Below are 20,355 nucleotides of genomic sequence, written 5' to 3'. Positions count from 1 at the left end.
CTCTAGGTAATTGTGTTTACTATATATATTAAACATATGGATATGGATATAAATAGAAAAGAATCTGGAAGGATAACTTTCAAACTGATAACAGTGGCTACTTTTGGAATTTTGTGTGTGGAAGAGATCAGGAAATGGTTAGTGACGAAGGAGCCTTTAGCCTTAATTGAAATATTTTAACTTTCTAGGAGTCTGTAACTCTGTTAGCTGTGTAGCCTAATATTAAAAAAAAAATGTTTTTAATGAGGAAAATCATAGAAAAAAAAATCAAATGCCATCTTGGGTTGCATCAATAGAGGTTTCACATGCAGCCCAAGGGAGGTGACAGCCCCCTCTGCTCTGCTGAGACTGCACTTGGGACCTCGTTTCCTCTCCTTGGCTCTGAGCTGTGTGAAGGACGAGAGATGAAGGCATGCCAGAATCTGGGGGCGGGGGTGCCATCGAGTGGGGTAGAGATGAGGAAGCTTGCCCCTTACTCAAGCTGAGTGACTGGACGAGCTGTACGGAGGGGAAAGCAGCTTCCCGCTGTGCGGTCTGCAGATAGACCTTCGCAGGGGCTCCTGGGGCGAGACTTTGGGAGTGAGAGAGGCCGGAAATTGCGCTCGGCGTGGGGCGATCTCCCGTCTCCCTACCTCGGGGGCTGGGCTGGTCCGGAGCTTCCCAGGAAATCGGGGGACCGGCTCCCGCAGGCTGTGGGAGGGGCGCGACAGTCCCCGAGGACCCCATCAGCCCCGGAAAGCAAGAGCTGGGAGAGGGGGCGGCGGCGGCGGTGTTAGGAGACCGGAGCCCTGCCTACCCTAGGGGGGCCTCGGGACCCTCACCTGTAAAGAGGGCGAGGGGTAGGTGTGTCCTCTGATTTTAACCACCCGAGGGTCTCCCAGGATCTCGACTCTGTCCCTCCCGACCCCAACCCGGGAGCCTGCAGTTTCAGCACCTGGCCACCAGAGGGCGCCCCCACAACAGACTTAAAAATTGGGGGAAAAAAACGCACGCAGGTCTGAAGGGGACCCTGAATCTGAAGTCTCTTCCTCTCTTCCCTTATTTGTTCTCTTTCTTCTGAATCCCCAGTCACTGGAGATTCAGCGGGGGGCAAAGCACCCGACCCGCTGCTGACCTGCCAGCCTGACTCCTTTCTTTCCCAGCCCAGCAGGTGCCACTTCTGAGCTCAGAGACGTTGCCACCGCCCGCAGCCGCCCCGCGAAGCTGGGCTGGAGCCGGGGTCCTCTCCTGGCGGCGCCAGCGGCCTGCACCAGGGCACCCCGCTTCCCTCGTCTGGGGACCTCGGCGCTCCGGGGTCCTGCTCCCTCTCCTTGCCTGGGACCCCGCCCGGCTGGGGAGCAGGAGCTGCGCTCTGACCTTCTGTGCGCCCTGGACCCGCTCTTAACCGCGTCCCTCCGCAGGACTGCGCGTCCTGGCGGATCCCTGCTAGGGGCCCGGGCCTGGCGGACGGGCTGCGCCCCGGCAATGAGGTGGACAGCGAGAGGACGGGCACCGGCCAGGGCCACCAGGGCAACACGAAGGCGTGCCGGGGCCCGGCGCTTCTGCCCCTTCCCGCCCCTGCACGCGGGCAGAGGTGTCGGCCTCCCAGGGCTCCGGGACAGTGCGCGGCTGGCCAGGGGGCGGCGGAGCCCAAGAGCAGACCCCTGCGCAAGGGGCAGCCGGCTGGGGACCCTCGCCGTGAGCGCGTCCGGTGCCAGGGCTGGCGTGGAGAATCGGGGTGTCCTCGTGAGGGGTGCCAGCCCGGGAAAGGCCACCCAGGGCCCACCACACCTCCCAGATGCAGGCCTGGTTTTCCAAAGCTCAAGCTCAGTCTTTCTTGCCTGTTCCTCTTCCGTTCTCATCTCAAGGTCACGACTTTGGCCATATCCCGGGACTGCCATAACGACTGGTTTCTTAATGTTTAATTAGAATAGCTTTAAACATAAACATAAAATTAGAGAATAACATTACGAGCTATACACCCAACAACCAGAATTCAACAGCTAACAATTGCCATATTTGCTCCATATCTTTCTGATGTATTTTAATGTGAATTATAGACATCAAAAATTTTTATCCAAATACTTTAGTCTGCATCTCTAATAAAAAAATAAGACTTTTTCCCTGCACAAGACCTTGATTTCATTCCACAGTATTCACAATTTCCTCATATCCCCAATTGTTCCCAAAAGGAGTTTTACAGTTGACAGTGGATTTATTGTAGATGGAAACTTGATACACCAAATGGAAAACAAGTATCTTCCATCATAAATAGAGGGTGCCCGGAAAATGGACACAGTGTTTTAGTCCAATACAGGCCCAGACCCAAGGCTGTAGCTGAGCGCTCTCTATCAGTTATAAACTGAGATTAGCAAGAATTAGATGTGAAGCACAGGGAAGTGCCAAAGGGACTTTCTCACTGATGTCACGGGACTAGAAAGGCAATCCCTTTCTCCACATTGGGTCAGTGTTATTTCAAGCAAGGCTGGCCTGCAGGGGTGGGGTGGTGTGGGCTGGGTAGAAGGGGGTCCCTTCTCTAGGTGAGGGGGATGCCTGGGCTTCAGAAGTTTCTGGGGAAGGACCTGGTGCTCCTGGTTGATGCAGTAGGAAGAGCACTGGACAGGGAGTCTTTGGGGGCATGGGTTGTCCCTGCTCTCATTCAGTCGCTCTGTATTTCTGCCTGTAACATGGGGGCGGGAGGTTAATCATGCCAGGGTGGGGCCGGGAGAGCTCCAGCAAGGTGAGAGGTGAGTATGAAGAGTGCTTGATGTCCAGGGTTACGCCTCCCCCTGCCCTCCGGGTAAAGTCCCAGCTGCCTTCCAGAGCTCGGTGGACCCGTGTGGACTTTTGTGACCAGGGGGACCTCGTGTGCTCACCTCCCCCTCTCCAGCTCCAAACCTCTTCCTCTTCTGCTCTCGTGCTTGTCCTGGCTCCCTGCTGCTCTCCTTCGGGTCTGAGCCCAGACCTCACCTCCTCTGAGAAGCCTGCCCTGACCCCCAGGCCAGACTGGGAACCCTCCTTTGGGGGCTTCCCCGTCACCTCACCGGCCTGCTGGTGTCTCCCTCTCCCCAGCTGGCTGTGGACAACTCAAAAGCAGTGCACACGTCTGTCCTGTTCGCTGCTGTGGCCCCAGCGCCCACCCGGTGCCTGGCTCAGGAATTCCCTGAATGAGCAAACGATTATACAGCATTTCCCATCGATGTGTCCTGCCTCCTCAGGGGTCCCAGGATGGGCATCTGGTCCTTCGTCCTTCCACTCACTCACTCACTCACAAATGTTTAGGAGTGTGTCCTAGGCACGGATGTACAGGCCTGGCCCCTGCCCTTGTGGGACTTGCAGTCCAGTGGGGGAGACAAACGCAAACAAGAGAACAAACCAATGTGCAAAACAACTGCAGACGCTGTTCAGGCCGTGGGGGCAGACGGGGCTGAGGACCTCGCTGAGGAAGTGACATTTGCTTGAGCTGAGAGTCCTGAGGAGCCGGCTGGGCAGAAGAACTAGGACAGGCATTCCCAACAGTGGAAACAGCATGTGCAAAGTGAGAGCCAGCGGAGAGGCTGGGGAAGAGCAGGGTCAAAGCCCGGCCCCTGCCAGAGGCTGCCTGCCTTGGGAAAGCGCCTTCAGCTTGGAGCGTAACATTCTCTTTTAAAAAATTTATTTATTTATTTATTTATTTATTTTTATTTATTTATTCCCCCCTCCCCCCGGTTGTCTGCTCTCTTGTGTCCATTTGCTGCATGCTCTTCTTTGTCTGCTTCTGTTGTCAGCAGCACAGGAATCTGTTTCTTTTTTTGTTGCATCATCTTGTGTGTCAGCTCTCCGTGTGTGCGGCGCCATTCCTGGGCAGGCTGCACTTTCTTTCGCGCTGGGCGGCTCTCCTTACGGGGCACACTCCTTGTGCATGGGGCTCCCCTACGCGGGGGACACCCCTGCGTGGCACGGCACTCCTTGCGTGCATCAGCACTGCGCATGGGCCAGCTCCACACGGGTCAAGGAGGCCCGGGGTTTGAACCGCGGACCTCCCATGTGGTAGACGGACGCCCTAACCCTGGGCCAAGTCCTCTTCCCCCCTTAACATTCTCTTTAATGGGAACAATAACGTCACTGACATCGGAAGGTGTTACTCTGAGACCCTGAGACGATCTGGCAAAGCCCTTAGCACAGGACCTGGCTGGAGCATAGTTCTGTGTGCCTGCTAACGATGACGTCCAAGGTGACACCGAGCAGCCTGCAGTGGCTCCTGACAGGCCGTCCTCGATGCCCAGCAGAGGCTCACACGCTTATGTCCTGGATACGTGGGGGCTTCCAGCAAACTGTCCTCTGGGGTTCAGGTGGGGCTGGCCCGAGGGCTGCTGGGTGGGGGGAGAGGAGGCCGGGCAGGCCTGAGGGCCAGGGTGGAAGTGGCCTGGCCGGGGTGGGGCCCCATCAGCCTCCACACCCCAGGTCTTCCTGCGTTGTAATTTTTAAATCCAGAAATCTTCAGCTCCTTTGAAGGGCTTCAGTTAAAACCCTCCACCCTCACATCTTAGAACCACAGCTGTGAATGCCGAAATGCCCTTTGGGTCATCATCTGACACAAGGGGAAGTCGAGTGAAAAGTGGCTTTAAGAGATTAAATCAAACCCAGAATTCCCCAAAGCAGAGGGAAGGGGAGGTGACACTTTGAAACCATATGCAACAAATAAATACTGTAGGGCAGTGCTGTCCACTAGAACGTTCTGTGAGGATGAAAATGTTCTACATTTGTCCAACAGAGTAGCTGCTAGCCACGTGAGGCTATTTAGAGGGCTTGAGATGGAGGCAGGACAACTGAAGAACTAATTTGAAATTTTATTTCATTTTAATCAATCTAATTTTAATTAATTATTTATTTATTTCTCCCCCCCCCCTCAGTTGTCTGCTCTCTGTGTCCATTTGCTGTGTATTCCTCTGTGACCGCTTCTATTCTTATCTGCAGCACCAAGATTCTGTGTCTCTTTTTGTTGCATCATCTTGCTGCATCAGCTCTGTGTGTGCTGCGCCATTCCTGGGTGGGCTGCACTTTCTTTCGCTATGGCATTTGACAGCATAACCCTAGTCAGAGTTATTCCCTTTGGATTCTCACCTTGAGAAGGGTTAGTTTGGTGTCACTCTGCCATTGTAAACCTCCTCCTGCAATTTGCTAATTTTAACAAAGAGGCTCATAGATGGGGCTAACCTGGAGTTTATATTTTGTTTCTTAAAAAAAAAAAACAAAACATTAAGGCAACAATAGAAGAGATCACGAATATGGCAACAGTTACAAAAGTGGGACAGGAGTCTCCAAACAAAGCAAAAAGCCATCCAATCCCTTCTCAGTATGTGATGCTCAGGGAAACCGAGGCCCACAAGGGGCCTAGGTCACATCGAGCAGATGGCAGAGGCTGCACAGGACAGATGGCTGTGGAGGCTAAGGGGAAAGGCTGGGGTGTCCCCTAGGGCTGGCGGTGGGGAGGGGCAGGGGACAGGGAGGTCTAAGGTCAAAGGCTGGGCCTGACAGATGGGATTTTGCAGGGGAAAGAGGTTCAGGGGGCTGGGGGTGGGGGGCCTTTGTCCTCACAGTATACAGACCCTTCATGGATGGAAATGATCTTGTCTCCATGGCCCCAGATGGCAGGGCCAGGCCAGGGGAGGGACGAGGGGCACACCCCCGAACAGCAGGCCAGGGCCTGGGGGAGGATCTCTGTGGAAACAACGCAGCACATCAAGACCCTCCGCCCAAGGGGCTGCTCAGGCCTTTCCAGCTTTCAACTGGACTCCTAGCTCCACATGCAAATAAGATGCAGATCAGCCTGTGGGTGCCAGGGAGCCCCCCGCCTGGACCTCTGGCTCTGGCCCCTCGCCCCCCAGGTCCTGACGCGCGCTGACCCGGCAGCCCCAGGCCCCGGCCTGGCTCCCCAGGCCCCGGCCTGGCTCCCCAGGCCTGACCCGCTCAGCTGTTGTCTGTCTTCACTCGCAGGGGCTCCCCCCACCCCGCGCTGGACTGCTCCTGCCCTCCCTCCCTGCACCCGCATCCTCCACCCAGTGTCAGTTGGATCCTCTCCGCTCCTCACTCGGAACCTTCCCTGGGCCTCCATCAGCTCAGGACAGCCCACCTGACCTGGGCCTGCCTCCCTCGAAGACCTCCTCCACTGCCGCCTGCAGCCCCCAGCCCAGACCCCAGAGTTCCTGACCTTGACCTTAAATGGCTGCTTTTTATCCTTAAGCTGCAGATTCTCAGAAATGTAATATAATATCACCCTCTTCCTGATCCTCCATTCCAGGCACTGGTGTTTCTGCTATTCCTCAAATCCACCAAGCTCGTTTCTGCCCCAGGGCTGCTGCACCGGCCACCCCCTCCGGCTTTGCTCTAGCTTTCCACATGACTGCTTCCTTCTTAGACATCACGTCAGGGTCACATCTCCGAGTCGAGGCTTCCCTGACCACCCTCTTAAGCAGCCCCTTCTCCATCATGCCCTATCCCCTTGCCCTGCTTGATTTTTTAAAAAGACTTATTTTATTTATTTCTCCCCACCCCCTCATTGTTTGCACTTGCTGTATCTGTTCAACTTCCTTATTTTTCTAGGAGGCACCAGGAACCATAGCTGGAACCTGTGATGTAGGAGGAATGTGCCTCATTGCTGGATCCACCTCTGTTCCCTGCTTTGTTGCATCTCTCATCATGTTGTCCTCCTTGTGTCTCTTGTTGCATCATCTTCTTGAGTCAGCCTGTCATGCCTCTGCCCGTTGTGTTAGCTTGCTGTCTTGCTCATCTTCTTTAGGAGGCACCAGGTACCGAAACCATGACGTCCCATGCAGTAGGCAGGAACTCAATCACTTGAGCCACATCCGCTTCCCTGCTTGATTTTTATTTTTAATATCTTCTCACTTCTTTGTTCACTCGCATGTCTATTCTTTCTCCCTCATGGACTGTGACTCCTTGTGGTTCCCCTCTCTGCCTACTAATTGGTGCAGACCTGGGGCTCAGAATACATTTGTTAAATGAGTGAATACATCTAGAAACAGGCCAAGTGCAGGTGAAAGGGGGAGGACTTGGGGGCGAAGCACGGTGTGCCCACGTCCTTTGCTCCAAAACCTCAGCCGCCATTTCCCTCAGGAACCCGTGCTATTCTGAGTGGGCTGGGGAGCCCTTGGAGGGTTTGGGGCAGGGGAGCGATACCTGGAGACTTGCTGCCCAATGGGCTTAGACTGACCAAACCACGTCCTAGGAACAGCAGCAGAAACAACCGCCACTGGGTGCTGGGCCAGGCAGGGTGTGGCTGGTCGACTCGTGCCACCTGCGCTCTAGTGGCCTGGGCCATAGACCTGGTTACCTCCCACCCTACAGGTGGGGAGACTGAAGCTCAGAAGCCGAAGGGCCTTGCCGTGACTCTGGCTGACCCCTCTTTCCCACTCGCCCCATTTCCTCGGCCATGGGGCTGGCAGTCTCGGCTGTCCTCAGCGCTGGCTAGATGTTGGAGTAACCTGAGTGGTAGAGGATCTTTCCCAGTGTCTCTTGCTTCCCACCTACCAGACCAATGAATATGACAAGTGACTCCAGAGGCTGTGTCACTGCAGCTATCACAGCTTGATCTCTGGATTGCTGGTTCTCAGGGAAGCCCGTGCCAGGGCCTGAGGGTGCTCAGGCAGCCCCGGAGAGAAGCCAGGGGAGAGGGACCGAGGTGCCAGGGCCTGAGGGTGCTCAGGCAGCCCCGGGGAGAAGCCGGTGGAGAGGGACCGAGGCCCCCGCCTCCGTCTGCGCTGACTTGCCTGCTGTGTTCATGAACCAGCCTCGTCAGGCCTTAGGCGAGACCTCACGGGAGACCCTTAGTGAGAGCAGCTAAGCCCAGCCCTTCCCCAAGTCTTGTCTGAAAGAAACTTTGAGAGAGAGGAAAGATTATTGTCTTAAGCCACTAAATTTTGTGATGATTTCTTAAGGAACATTAGATAACACCCAGGGACTTTGGCAAGTCCCAGTGTCCAGTGACTCCCTGGGGTCGGCCCAGATGTCAGGATTCCCCTGCACCACCAAGGCCAGGACTCACTGGGAGAGTCCGACTGGGCCTGCGGCTTCCAGCTCAGGCAGCGGCACGCACTCAGGCTGGGGGGACATCTCTCCTCTGGGCTGCCACGGTCCAAGAGCCCACTCGGTCCAGGTCAGTCCAGCGTTACACATTCACTACGTCTGTCTCCCCACCTGGAATGTTGGCTCCATGACAGCAGGTGCTGTACCTCCAGCACCTAAAACCAGGCCTGCCACATAGTAGGTGTTCAGTAAATGTATTTCTGGAATGAATGAATGGAGAGATATGCTGTTTAAACATCTTTCCAAACATTTTCCATAGTCTTCAAAAACATCCTTTTCAACGGCTGTAGAGTATTCCATTCCAGTTCCAGCTGCACTTACCATTGCCCTGTTGTCAGGCAATTAGGTTGTTTCCCTTTCTTTTTTCTTTTTTTTTTTCCGGAGGCACTGGGGAATGAAGCAGGCACTCAACCAACTAAACTACACCTGCTACCCTCCTATTTTTTTTTTTAATTTTAGCTACTAGCCATACTGTGGTAACCGTTCTTGTTATTAAATCTTTCTCCATCTCCATTATTCACTTAGGGTAGGTTTCTAAAAGTGCAGTTGCTGGGTCAGAGTACAGGCCCATAGACACAGCACTTAGGTTTTTTGTTGTTTTTTTCCATGTGACACTATTTTCCTCCTGGAAGGACATCCCCATTTACCATCTTGCCCATGTTGCTTAGAGGTACTTGGCTATATTTTCCTTAGTTCACTGCTATTTTGTTCACTCATAGAATATCCTTATAAACATTATCTATTAAAATTTTTTTTACGGGGGTGAAATTCACAGAACATGAGACTAACCATTTTTAAGTGAACAATTCAGCAGCATTTAGTACATGTTGTGCAGCCACCACCTCTATCCAGCTCCACAACATTTTCATCCCCCCAAAGCAAACCCCGTCCCATTCCGCAGTTACTCCCAATTTCCTCTCTCCCAATTCCCTGGCAACCACCACTCTGCTTTCTAGCTCTATGGATTGACCTATTCTGGACATTTCACATAAATGGAATCATATACTATGTGACCTTTTGTGTCTAGCTTCTTTCACTTAGGGTGATGTCTTTGTGTTTTTTTCATGTAGCAACTATCAGAACTTCATTCCTTTATACAGCTGAATAACATTCCACTGTGTGGCTATACCACATTTTGTTTATCCATTCAACAGTTGTTGGACAGTTGAGTTGTTTCTGCTTTGTGGTCCCTGTGGTTAATGCTGCTGTGAATATTGGGGGACAAATGTTTCTTTGAGTATCTCTTTTTAAATCTTTTGGGTATATTCCAAGGAGTGGAATTGCTGGGTAATATGGAAATTCTTTGTTTAACTTTTTGAGGACCCACCAAACTGTTTTCCACAGCTACTTGTTTCATTTTTTTTAACAAATCAATTTTACTGATACATCTTAATAAAGCATTGATTCATCCAAAGTGTACAATCAATGGTTTTCAGTGTAAAACATAGTTGTGCTTTCATCACTTCAGTCATTTTTAGAGAATTTTCATTATTCCAGTAAAAATAATAATACTACTAAAAAACAAAAACCAACCAACCAACCAAACAAAAGTCATAGCCTTTCAATCTCTCTATTTCCCCTGCTGTACGTAACTGCTATTCTGTTTCCTTCTCTTTACTTTATTTGTATTTATATTTTGTAAAAACAGTGTTATATTTGCAACATCACCCATATTTGTATTTTACATAAGATTTCACAATGTTATATAGTCCCAAGTTACATTTTTTAGCTTTCCTTCTAGTAATAAATATGTCTTCAGATTTTGCCTTTCATCCACTGTCGTACACATATAATAGCTCTGCCCGTCATAAACGCCATGATGTGTTTTCACCATTTCCATTCATTTCCAAAGATTTACAAACAACTTTTTAACCTGTTCTGCACAGATTAACCATCAGCTTTCCATTCTCTACCCTCATTCTATTTTCTGGTGACCTATATTCCAATATTAATTCCATGAGTTTACATAATATATTTAGTTCATAATAGCACAATCATACAGTATTTGTCCTTTTGCGTCTGGCTTGCTTCACCCAACATAATGTCCTCAAAGTTCATCCATGTTGTCATTTACTTTGACTTCATATCTTTTTATTGGTGCATAATATTCCACTGTGTATGCATCACAATTTGTTTATCCATTCATCAGTTGAAGGACACCTGGGTTGTTTCCAACTTTTGGCAATTGTGAAAAATGCCACTATGAACACTGGTGTACAGATTCTATTTGTGCCACTGCTCTCAGTTCCCTGGGTATAGTGTTACTGGGTATGGTGTTACTGGGTCACAAGGCAAGTCTATATTCAACTTCCTTAGGAACCACAAAACAGTCCTCCACAGTGGCTGTACCATTTTACATTCCCACCAACAGTGATTAAGCATTCCTATCTCTCCACATTGTCTCCAACATTTACAGCTTTCCAACTTTTTAATAATGGCCAGTCTAATAAGTGTGCAAAGATAGCTCATTGTAGTTTTGATTTGCATTTCCCTAATGACTAGTAGTGTTGAACATTTTCCCATGTATTTCTTTGTCATTTGTATTTCTTCTTTGGTCAATTGTCTTTTGCCCATTTTAAAATCAGGTAGTTTGTCTTATTTATTGTTGAGTTGTGTGATCACTTTATACATCAGGGATATTAAACCCTCATTGGATATCTTATTTCCAAATATTTTCTTCAATTGAGTCAGCTACCTTCTTACCCTTTTGACAAAGTCCTTTGAGGTGAAAAGTGTTTAATTTTGAGGAGGTCCCATTTATCTATTTTTTCTTCTGTTGTTCATGCTTTGGGTGTGAGGTTGAAGAACTACTGTCTACCACAAGATCTTTTTTTTCTTCACTTTTTTTTTATTTTTAAAAAGATACTTCAATTACACAAATGTTACAGAGAATATATAGGGGATTACCAGATGCCCCTCTCCCCATACCTCCCACATTTTCTCATATTAGCAACAACATCTTTCATCAGTGTGGCACCTTCGCTTCAACTGATAAACACATTTTGGGGCATTGCCACTAAGCATGAATTATAGTTTACACTGTAGTTTTCACTCTTTTCTATTCGACTCTATGGGTTGAGGCCAGTTATATAACAGCCTGTATTTGTCATTGTACTATCATTCAGGGTGATTCCCAAGTCCCCAAAATGTCTCCTTATTATACCTATTTTTCCCTCTCTCTAACCCCAGAACTTCCATAGGTCACTGCCTCCACAACAATGGTATTTCTTTCATTGCCAGAATCACAATAAGTCTATGGTAGAGTGCTAGTAAGTTGATTTTAGTCCATGGTCTGTTTCTCAATCCTGAGTATTCTGGGATGGTGATGCCCACTTCACCATTAATGAGGTGGGCTTCAATCCCATACAGTTGATGTATGGGACTCTCTTGCTTGCAGTTATAGGCACTCTTGGTTCCTTGGTATGTTTTTTGTCCATTGTCTCCTCCCCTTTAGTTGTCCTGGGTGAGTCCATTGAATTGGAGAGTAGGTGTTGCAACTCTGTTGAGATTCAGGGCTCAGCTGGCACCTGGACAGCTCAAAGATTTAAGTCTCTTGGATGTACACCTACCAACTCTAGTACTAATTATAGGTTCAAATAGAAGGACAGAAGAGTCATACATAGGGAAACTACTGCTGAGTCTAACTCTATCACACTGGGGAGCATAAACACCAGGTTAGGGCCCACTAGTAAGGGACCAAATTTCTGAGTTATCTGCCTTGACTATGGTGTCTGGATGTCTCCATATCCCTGAGGAGCTTTGCTATTTGGGGTAGTATATATTTTGGCTGTCAGTGAGATCCTGTTGAGATGTGCATAAGTGCTACCTCTGGGATGGCCTCTCAACTCACTTTGAAGTCTCTTAGCCATACAAACTCATTTGTCTTTAGCTTTCCCCCCTTTTCATCAAGGTCTGTTTTTCTGTTGTTGTTTTTCTCCCCCAGATGCATTGCTTGTTGGTACTTGGTAGCAATCCCCTATGCCAGGGAGGCTTATCCCTGGGAGTCATGTCCCATGCTGGGGGGAAGTTACTGCTCTTATATGCTGAGTTTGGCTTAGAGAGAGGCCACCTTGGAGCAACAAGAAGGCCCCCAGTAGGTAACTTTTAGGCACCCTATGTCACTAGGCTAAGTTTCCATTTCAAGAGCAAGGGCTCATAAGCATAGGCATCATTATCAAAGGCCCTTTCATAAACCATCCTTCTTTACAAGTCATTGTCCTCATACTTGGGGCATTCTTGTTGCTCCCCTAAAGAATGTGGCAGAGCTCCCCTGGGTGGGAATTTGATATTCTTTTGGTTATTGTGTGAATCTTCCCCCACCGCTACCACAAGATCGTGAAGATGGTTTCCTACATTTTCTTCTAGGAGTTTTAGGTTGTTTCTTTCTTTTTTTTTTATTTTTATTTTTATTTTTTTTTATTTTATTTTATTTTTTTTAAAAGATTTATTTATTTATTTAATTCCCCCCCCTCCCCTGGTTGTCTGTTCTTGGTGTCTATTTGCTGCGTCTTGTTTCTTTGTCCGCTTCTGTTGTCGTCAGCGGCACGGGAAGTGTGGGCGGCGCCATTCCTGGGCAGGCTGCACTTTCTTTTCACGCTGGGCGGCTTTCCTCATGGGCGCACTCCTTGCGCGTGGGGCTCCCCCACGCGGGGGACACCCTTGCGTGGCGCGGCACTCCTTGCGCTCATCAGCACTGCGCATGGCCAGCTCCACACGGGTCAAGGAGGCCCGGGGTTTGAACCGCGGACCTCCCATATGGTAGATGGACGCCCTAACCACTGGGCCAAAGTCCGTTTCCCTAGGTTGTTTCTTTTATATTTAGTCCTTGATCCAATTTGAGTAAACTTTTGTATAAGGTGTGAAATAGGGGTCCTCTTTCTTTCTTTTAGATATGGCTCCTAGATCTTCTAGCACTGTTGGTTGAATAGACTGCTCTGGCCAAGCTGAGTGGGCTTAACAGCATTGTCAAAAATCACTTGACTATAGATGTGGGGGTCTATTTCTGAGTTCTTGATTTGGTCTTTATGCCAGTATCATGTTGTTTTTATCATTGCAGCTAAGTAATATGACTTAAAGTCAGAAAGTGAGAGTCCTTTAACTTGGTTCTTTTTCAAGACATTTTTCGCTAGTCAAGATTTTCTAGATATAGGACCATATTATCAGCAAATAGTGGGAGTTTTACTTCTTCCTTTCCTGTTTGGGTGCCTTTTATTTCTTAGTCTAGCCAATGGCTCTAGCTAGAACTTTTAGCACAATATTGAATAACAGTAGTGACAGTGGGCATTCTTGTCTTGTTCCTGATCTCAGCAGGAAAGCTTTCAGTCTTTCACCTTGAATACAATGCCAGCTATAGGTTTTTCATATATGCACTTTACCATATTAAGAAAGCTTCCTTCTATTCCTATCTTTTGGGGTGTTTTTTTTTTTTAATCAAGAAAGGGTGCTGTATTTTGTTAAATGTGTTTTCAGCATCAATAGAGAGGATCATGTGATTTTTCATCTTCAATTTATTAATGTGGTTTATTATACTAATTGATTTTCTTGTGTTGAATCACTCTTGCATACCTGGTATAAAACCCATTTGATTGTGGTGTATAATTCTTTTATGTGCTTTTGGATTTGGTTTACCAGTATTTTGTTGAGGATTTTTGCATCATATTCATTAGAGATATTGGTCTCAAATTTTCTTTTATCATAGTATATTTATCAGGTTTTGGTATTAAGATGATGTTGGCTTTATAGAAGGAGTTTGGTAGTATTCTTTCCTGTTCAATTCTTCAGAAGATCTTGAGCAAGATCAGTATTAGATCATCTTTGAATGATTGGTAGAATTCACCTGTGAAGCCATCTGGTCCTTGGATTTTCATCTTTGGGAAGTTTTTGATGACTGTAAAAATCTTTTCACTTGTGACTGGTTTGTTGCAGTCTTCTGTTTCTTTTAGGGTCAGTATAGACAGTTTGTGTGTTTCTAGGAATTTGTCCATCATTTACTTTGTCTAGTTTTATGGTGTACAGTTGTTTGCAGTATCCTTTTTTATGATTTCTCTCATTTCTGCAGTGTCAGTGGTAATGTCCCCCTTTTCATTTTTGATTTTCTTTTTGTCTCCTCTCTTTTTTTGTTGTTAGCCTAACTAAGGGTTTTTCCATTTTATTGATCTTCTTTAAGAACTAACTTTTGGTTTTGTTGATGCTCTATTATTTCTGTTTTTGTTTTTTTGTTCTCCATTTCATTTATTTCTGCTCTGATCTTTACTATTTATTCCTTTGGCTTGGTTTGGGATTAGCTGGCTGTTCTTTTTCTAGTTCCTCCTGGTATGCAGTTAGATATTCAATTTTAGCTCTTTCTTCTTTTTAAATTTAAGCATTGAGGTCTATAAATTACCCTCTCAGCACTGCCTTTGTGACCCATAAGTTTTGATATGTTCTGTTCTCATTTTCATTTGTTTCAAGATATTTACTGAATTCTCTTGCAATTTCTTCTTTGACCCACTGATTATTAAAGAGGGTGTTGTTTAATCTTCATATATTTATTAATTTTCCCTTTTTCCATCCATTTTTTATTTCCAGCTTCATTCCATTATGATCAGAGAAAATGTTTTGTATCATTTCAATGCTTTAAAATTTATTGAGACTTGTCTTGTGACCCAACATATGGTCTATCCTGAAGAAGGAGCCATAAGTACTTGAAGAATGTATATCCTGCTGTTTGGGGGTGCATCCCTTATAACAGTTTCGCATTTAAAATATATTTTGTCTGATATTAAAATCGCTACTCCAGCTCTTTTTTGGTTACTATTTGCATGGAATACCTTTTTCCAACCTTTCACTTTTAACCTGGTTGTGTCCTTATGACTGAGGGGGGTCTCTTGTAGACAACATATAGATGGCTCATATTTTTTTTTTATCCATCTATCAGTCTATGTCTTTTGATTGGAGAGTTCAAGTCATTAACATTCCGTGCTATTACTCTAAAGACATTACTTCATCCATTTTGTCCTTTGGCTCTCTGTTGTCATATCATTTTATTATCTGTCTTTTTACCCTGTAATTTACCCTTTCTAATAATCTTCATATTTACACTCTTCTCCAAGTCTTTCACCCATGTTTTATCCTTTCAGGCTGCACCACTCCTTTTAGGCTATCTCTTGTAATTCTAGACTTTTGGTAATATATCCTGTCAGTTTTTGTTTGTTTGTGAAGACTTTGAACTCACCTTCATTTTTGAAGGACAGTTTTGTTGGATACAGAATTCTTGGCTGGCAGTTTTTCTCTTTCAGTACCTTAAATACATCATACCATTGTTAAGAAATGAAAAGCATAACCTTGCAAAAATGTCTAACAAGTCACTCCTGCCTCTGCTTCTGTGGATTGGCCTGTGATGGCAAGACCTCACTGGAGAATATCAAATAAATAACTCCTGCCCCCTATTTCTGTAAATCAGCCTGTGAAAACATGGCCTAGTAGAAAGATATCAAACAAGTGAGTCCCCCCACCCTGCTTCTGTAAATCAGCCCACAACCTTGCACCTGCATTCTGCATCTGTAACCCTGCTTGCAAAATTTCTCCTAGCAACGCATTAACCAATGAGCAAAAGTTATGCTGATCCTACCTGAAATCTTATATAAACCTATGAAAACTGAAAAACAGGGCTCAGAATTTGAAGATTAACTCTCCTCTGAGCCTGCATGTAATAAAACCTGTCATCCATTTCTCTGGAGTGCGGTTTTGGGTTTTCCTGTGGTTCCGAACTCCTGGCTTTGCTGCAACATTTGGTTCCCTGACTGGGAGACCCAACCGTGCTGGCCTTTTGAGCCTCCGGTTTGGGACTGGCGGATGTGGCCAGTGGAGATCTCCACATGAACAAGGCGGCACCACCTGTCCCCTTGACGGGGCCTTCTTTGGGGAAAGGATCCCAGTGGGCCGTGTCCTCCACCCTGGACTGACTTGGTGGAGAGGTGGACTGAACATAAGGAAATGTCAGAAAGGCAAAACCTGGGGGTTCTGAGTCCCAGTCAGGCCGTTCTCCGGATGGAAGGGGAGACTGGTCACCTCCCAAAATCTCGAGATTTGAGATTCCAGGATAAGGAGTCCCTTGGGTGGGACTGTGTAACCTCTGAGGGATTCGGTGAATGAATGGGGAATGCAGAGGCTTGCCTCTGCCGATCCGGTTTGTGCTATGGAGTCCATGCCTGCGCTATGGAGTCCGAGTGGGCCCCAGCCTGCACTCTGCAGCTACGCCGTATGCCATAACGGCTAATCCGGACTCTACACAGATGCCTTTGCTAAGACGAGCCTAAGTTCTTGCGAGAGATGTGGACAGATGGGCATCTGTGGGGCCTTGTGGGAGGCTCCCCTCCTTTGTCCTGCAACAATGTTCAGGGATGGGATCATCACAGTCCAAACTCATAGCCTTGGAGTGTATGTTTAAAAAACTTCAAGAAAGACTTTTCTGGAGATTATAGTATCCATATGTCCCCCAGAACTCTCCAGACTCTGCAAAGTAGAGTGGCCTAAGTGTAGTGTTAACTAGCCCTCAGAGAGAACCCTGGAGGTGGCCAAGGTTCGTGCAGTTTGGCAGGCAGTCACTGAAGCCCCCGGCCACCCTGAGCAGGTTCCCCACGTCAATTCCTGGTCAAAAATTGCCCAAACCCTGCCCCCTTAGGTTCAATTCTCTGTGAAAGGAAGGGTCAGAGCAGGGTCCTAGTAGCTTAGACAGCCAGACCTTGAAGGCTTATTATTCTACAAGGACCTCTGGAGGAAGAGAGTTGACCCCTGCCTCATGTTCCAGCCATTCCAGGGCATCTCCCTGTCCCGGCACCTCTGCAGCAGATCTCCCAGAGACTCCTGCACCTTCAGTTTCCCCAGGCCTGTCAGCCTCCCCCGAGGGGGATCCTGAGACCCCTTTGGCAAGAAGACTGGTCGGCACAGCCTGCACTTCAGATGCCCCTCCGTGAAACACAGGGCCCAGCCCAGATTGGTGCAGATGGGACTGTCCAACCGAGGAGGCCAATCCTGCTTTATCAGCCTTCACAACTACAGATGTTTTAAACTGGAAGCACCACACCCCTTCATATTCAGAAAAGCCTCAGGCTCTTGTCGACCTCATGGAGTCCATTTTCCAAACCACCACCCCACTTGGGATGATTGCGCCAACTCCTCCTGACCCTGTTCAATATGGAGGAGACACGCCAGATCCTCAAGGAGGCCAGAAGGCGGTTGTGAGAACCCGCAGGTATTTTGGAGCCAGAGGAGTGGGCCTGAGAGGCGGCACTGGAAGCACAACAGGCCTGGAACTTTAACCCAGATCAGGGGCGGCTGCCCTTCAGCGGGATCGAGAAGCCCTCCTCCGGGGGGTATGGAAAGGAGCAAGGCAGCCCACAAACATGTCCAAAACGGCTTCCGTCACTCAAAAGCCTGAAGGCCCTCCGGGAGATTTCTATGAGCAACTCTGTGAGGCCTTCAGGATCTACACCCTCTTTGACCCAGAGGCACCAGAAAGCCAGAGGATGGTCAATGCAGCTTTCACCGCACAGGCTGCGCCAGATATCAGACAAAAACTTCAAAAGCTAGATGGGTTTGCAGAGATAAACATCTTCCAGCTCCTCAAAATCGCAAAGTATTCGTCAATCAGAACAAAACTGCTGAGGGGGAAGCAAAAAGCAAATAAAACAGCAGGTCTCCATATTAGCAGCAGCCTTAAAAATCCAGACCCAACCAACCGAGAAAGGCCACCCCAAAAAGGGGGGAATACTTCACCCTGGAACTCCCTGCTGCTGCCAGTACTGCCTGGGGCCACCTGGTTTATGTGTCTGGATTTAAAAGATGTTTTTTTCTGCCTGTGGGTAGCTACCCAGAGTAGGTCACTATTTACTTTTAAGTAGGAGAATCCCAAGCTCAAAAAAAAAAAAAAGGGGAGGGGGGACTCGATTAACTTGGACTCAGCTCCTGCAGAGCTTCAAAAACTCTCCCACCTCTTTTCCTAAATCCTGCCACTTTCCTGCAGACTGAAAGAGGAACTCCTGAACACAATTGATGAGAAATGACAAAAAGGTGTACATCAGTTGTTCCAACCTCCAGGACAGACCGCTTCCTTGCCCAGATCAAACCCTGTTCACAAACAGCAGCAGTTTTATCAGAAATGAAAAGAGGCTTACTAAATATTCAGTCACCACAGTTAAATAAGTAATTAAAGCAGCTCCCCTACCTGAAAGGTAGTCTGCACAGCAAGCAAAACTCTGGGCACTAATTTAAACCCTACAACTGGTCACTAGGCAAACAGTAAACATTTACACGGACTCTAAGTGTGCATTTGCTACTGCACATATCCGTGGGGCAATTTATAAGCAGAGGGGATTCCTAACTGCAGGGAGAAGAGAAATAAAAAATAAAAAATAAATCCTTCAACTATTGGAGGCAATCTGGAAGCCAGCCTGGGTTGCCCTCATCCATTGTCAAGGACATCAGAAAAAAACAAACGCAGTTACTAAAAAATACACTAGCTATTAAAATGGCTCAACAGGCAGCCAAAGGGGAAAAAAAAGAAGTCTTCAGACTGCAAGTATAGAGAAAGGATAAATGGGGGCATAGGGATACCTTTGGGTGGGGCTTTGTGGGCTTGAGGGGGGCTAGGGTTGGGAGGATGGGTCAGATGGCCCAAGGGATTGGGGGGGGGGGCTGGGGGGAACATTTGAACATGGGAGATTATCAGGTATGTGGTTAAACTATAATGTTGAGAAAACTCTTTAGAAAATATAAGGAAGGATTACCCGTTTAAGTTGTTTAAGGTGGGGCATCTGGCACAGGGGCAGGCTTCTAGAGAGTGCGTGAGTGCTCATTTTGTCATAGTGTGTTATGTCATTGGGTGGAGACCTATACAATGGGTGTGAAGGTGTACCCACATCCAGGAGAGGACTGCTGTTCTCAAACAGAGGGCATTGTGTCTCTCAAGAGAATTGGTGGCTCCCAATAGGTTAGGGCAGTCTAGTATGTCAAGTCCTCAGGATTGTTGCAAGTATATGTGAATCTGGTCCTTCAAGATTGATTGTCACTGTGGGCCCTGAGGGGAGGGGAGAGAGGTACAGAATAGATGGAATCAGGGTAACTGGGGGGAGTGGAAGTGTTTCGTAGTATTGTGCAGTGATAGATATAGGACATGTTAAATTACACCAAAAATGTATAAAAGTCTATAGGCTAAAATGTAAACCATAAAAAGTAAAACACAAAGTAACTAAAAATTTAGAAAATTGTACAATCTAAAATATAAATCATAATGTAAACCAAAATGGAACCATGTCTGAAAGCTATGTTTCAATATCTGTACAACAGAGGCAGCAAATATAACATGAACATGTAAAGGGATCATTGCTGGGGAAGGGTGAAAAGTTTGAAGTTGGATATATGGGAATCCCCTATATTGTGTATGTGAATTACTGTGATCTAAAATTTTTGTAAAGACAAAATTAAAAATTAGGAAAAAAAAGCAATGATATAGACACTGAAGAAGAAATGAAAGAAATTGCCTTGCCACCGTACATGCAGAGAAACACCTATTGCAGTGATGAAATGCAAAATGTCAAAAACAAATCTTTATAATATTTTTCATTTTTTAATACCCCAATTTATTTTTACTCTATTTTAGTTTTTCTAAATTAGTATGTATTCTATTTCTAATTTTTAAATCCATCACTATATTTGATTTTCCTATTAATTGAATTTGGCAGTATTTAGGCTTCATATTTGAAGAAGTTTTAGACCACAGAGAGGTTCAACTATGGCAGGGGAGGAACACTGGTGTGGGGTGCTATTGATTGGGGTCACATGGTTGGGAGGGAGTTCTCCAGAGCATGGGTACATAAAAATGTTTGGATATATGTTGGGTATTTTCATAGTAGTTACAATTACTGAAGACAACTGAGGGAGTACTGAGTTCTTAGCCATTTCCCAATGGAACAGCAAGAACCCCCCAAGTGCAAGGGCAAAGACCAACAAAGAAGGATGGTCCAACAATGAGCCCTTGATACTGATGACTATGCTTATGAGCCTGTGTGCCTGAAGTACAAACGAGGCCTAGAGTTACAGGATGCCTGAGAGTTACCTCCTGAGAGCCTCCATGTTGCTCAAATGTGGCCACTCTCTAAGCGAACGCAGCATGTAAATGCATTCATTATCTTCCCCCCAGCGTGGGACATGACACCCGGGGATGAGTCTCTCTGGCACCGACGGATTACTACCAAGCACCAGCTGGTAATGTAACTAGAAAAAGACCTTGAATAAAAGAATCAACTCAGACCAGCA

General features: G+C 47.0%; 1 protein-coding gene across 2 annotated transcripts in view; it reads right to left on the bottom strand.

The window, feature by feature from the left end:
- Nucleotides 1–18,300, bottom strand: part of SLC52A3 (solute carrier family 52 member 3) — a 38,320-nt gene extending 20,020 nt beyond the window's left edge. For both annotated transcript variants that reach the window (XM_004463981.4, XM_058286835.1), the window contains exon 1: nucleotides 18,266–18,300. The gene's annotated coding sequence lies outside the window, so the exon portion shown is untranslated. The remainder of the gene's footprint in view (nucleotides 1–18,265) is intronic.
- Nucleotides 18,301–20,355: the final 2,055 nt, after the last annotated feature.

Source organism: Dasypus novemcinctus, chromosome 24, assembly GCF_030445035.2.
Source record: "Dasypus novemcinctus isolate mDasNov1 chromosome 24, mDasNov1.1.hap2, whole genome shotgun sequence".
Classification (NCBI taxonomy): Eukaryota; Metazoa; Chordata; class Mammalia; order Cingulata; family Dasypodidae; genus Dasypus; species Dasypus novemcinctus.
This window is presented reverse-complemented; position numbering and strand designations above follow the sequence as displayed.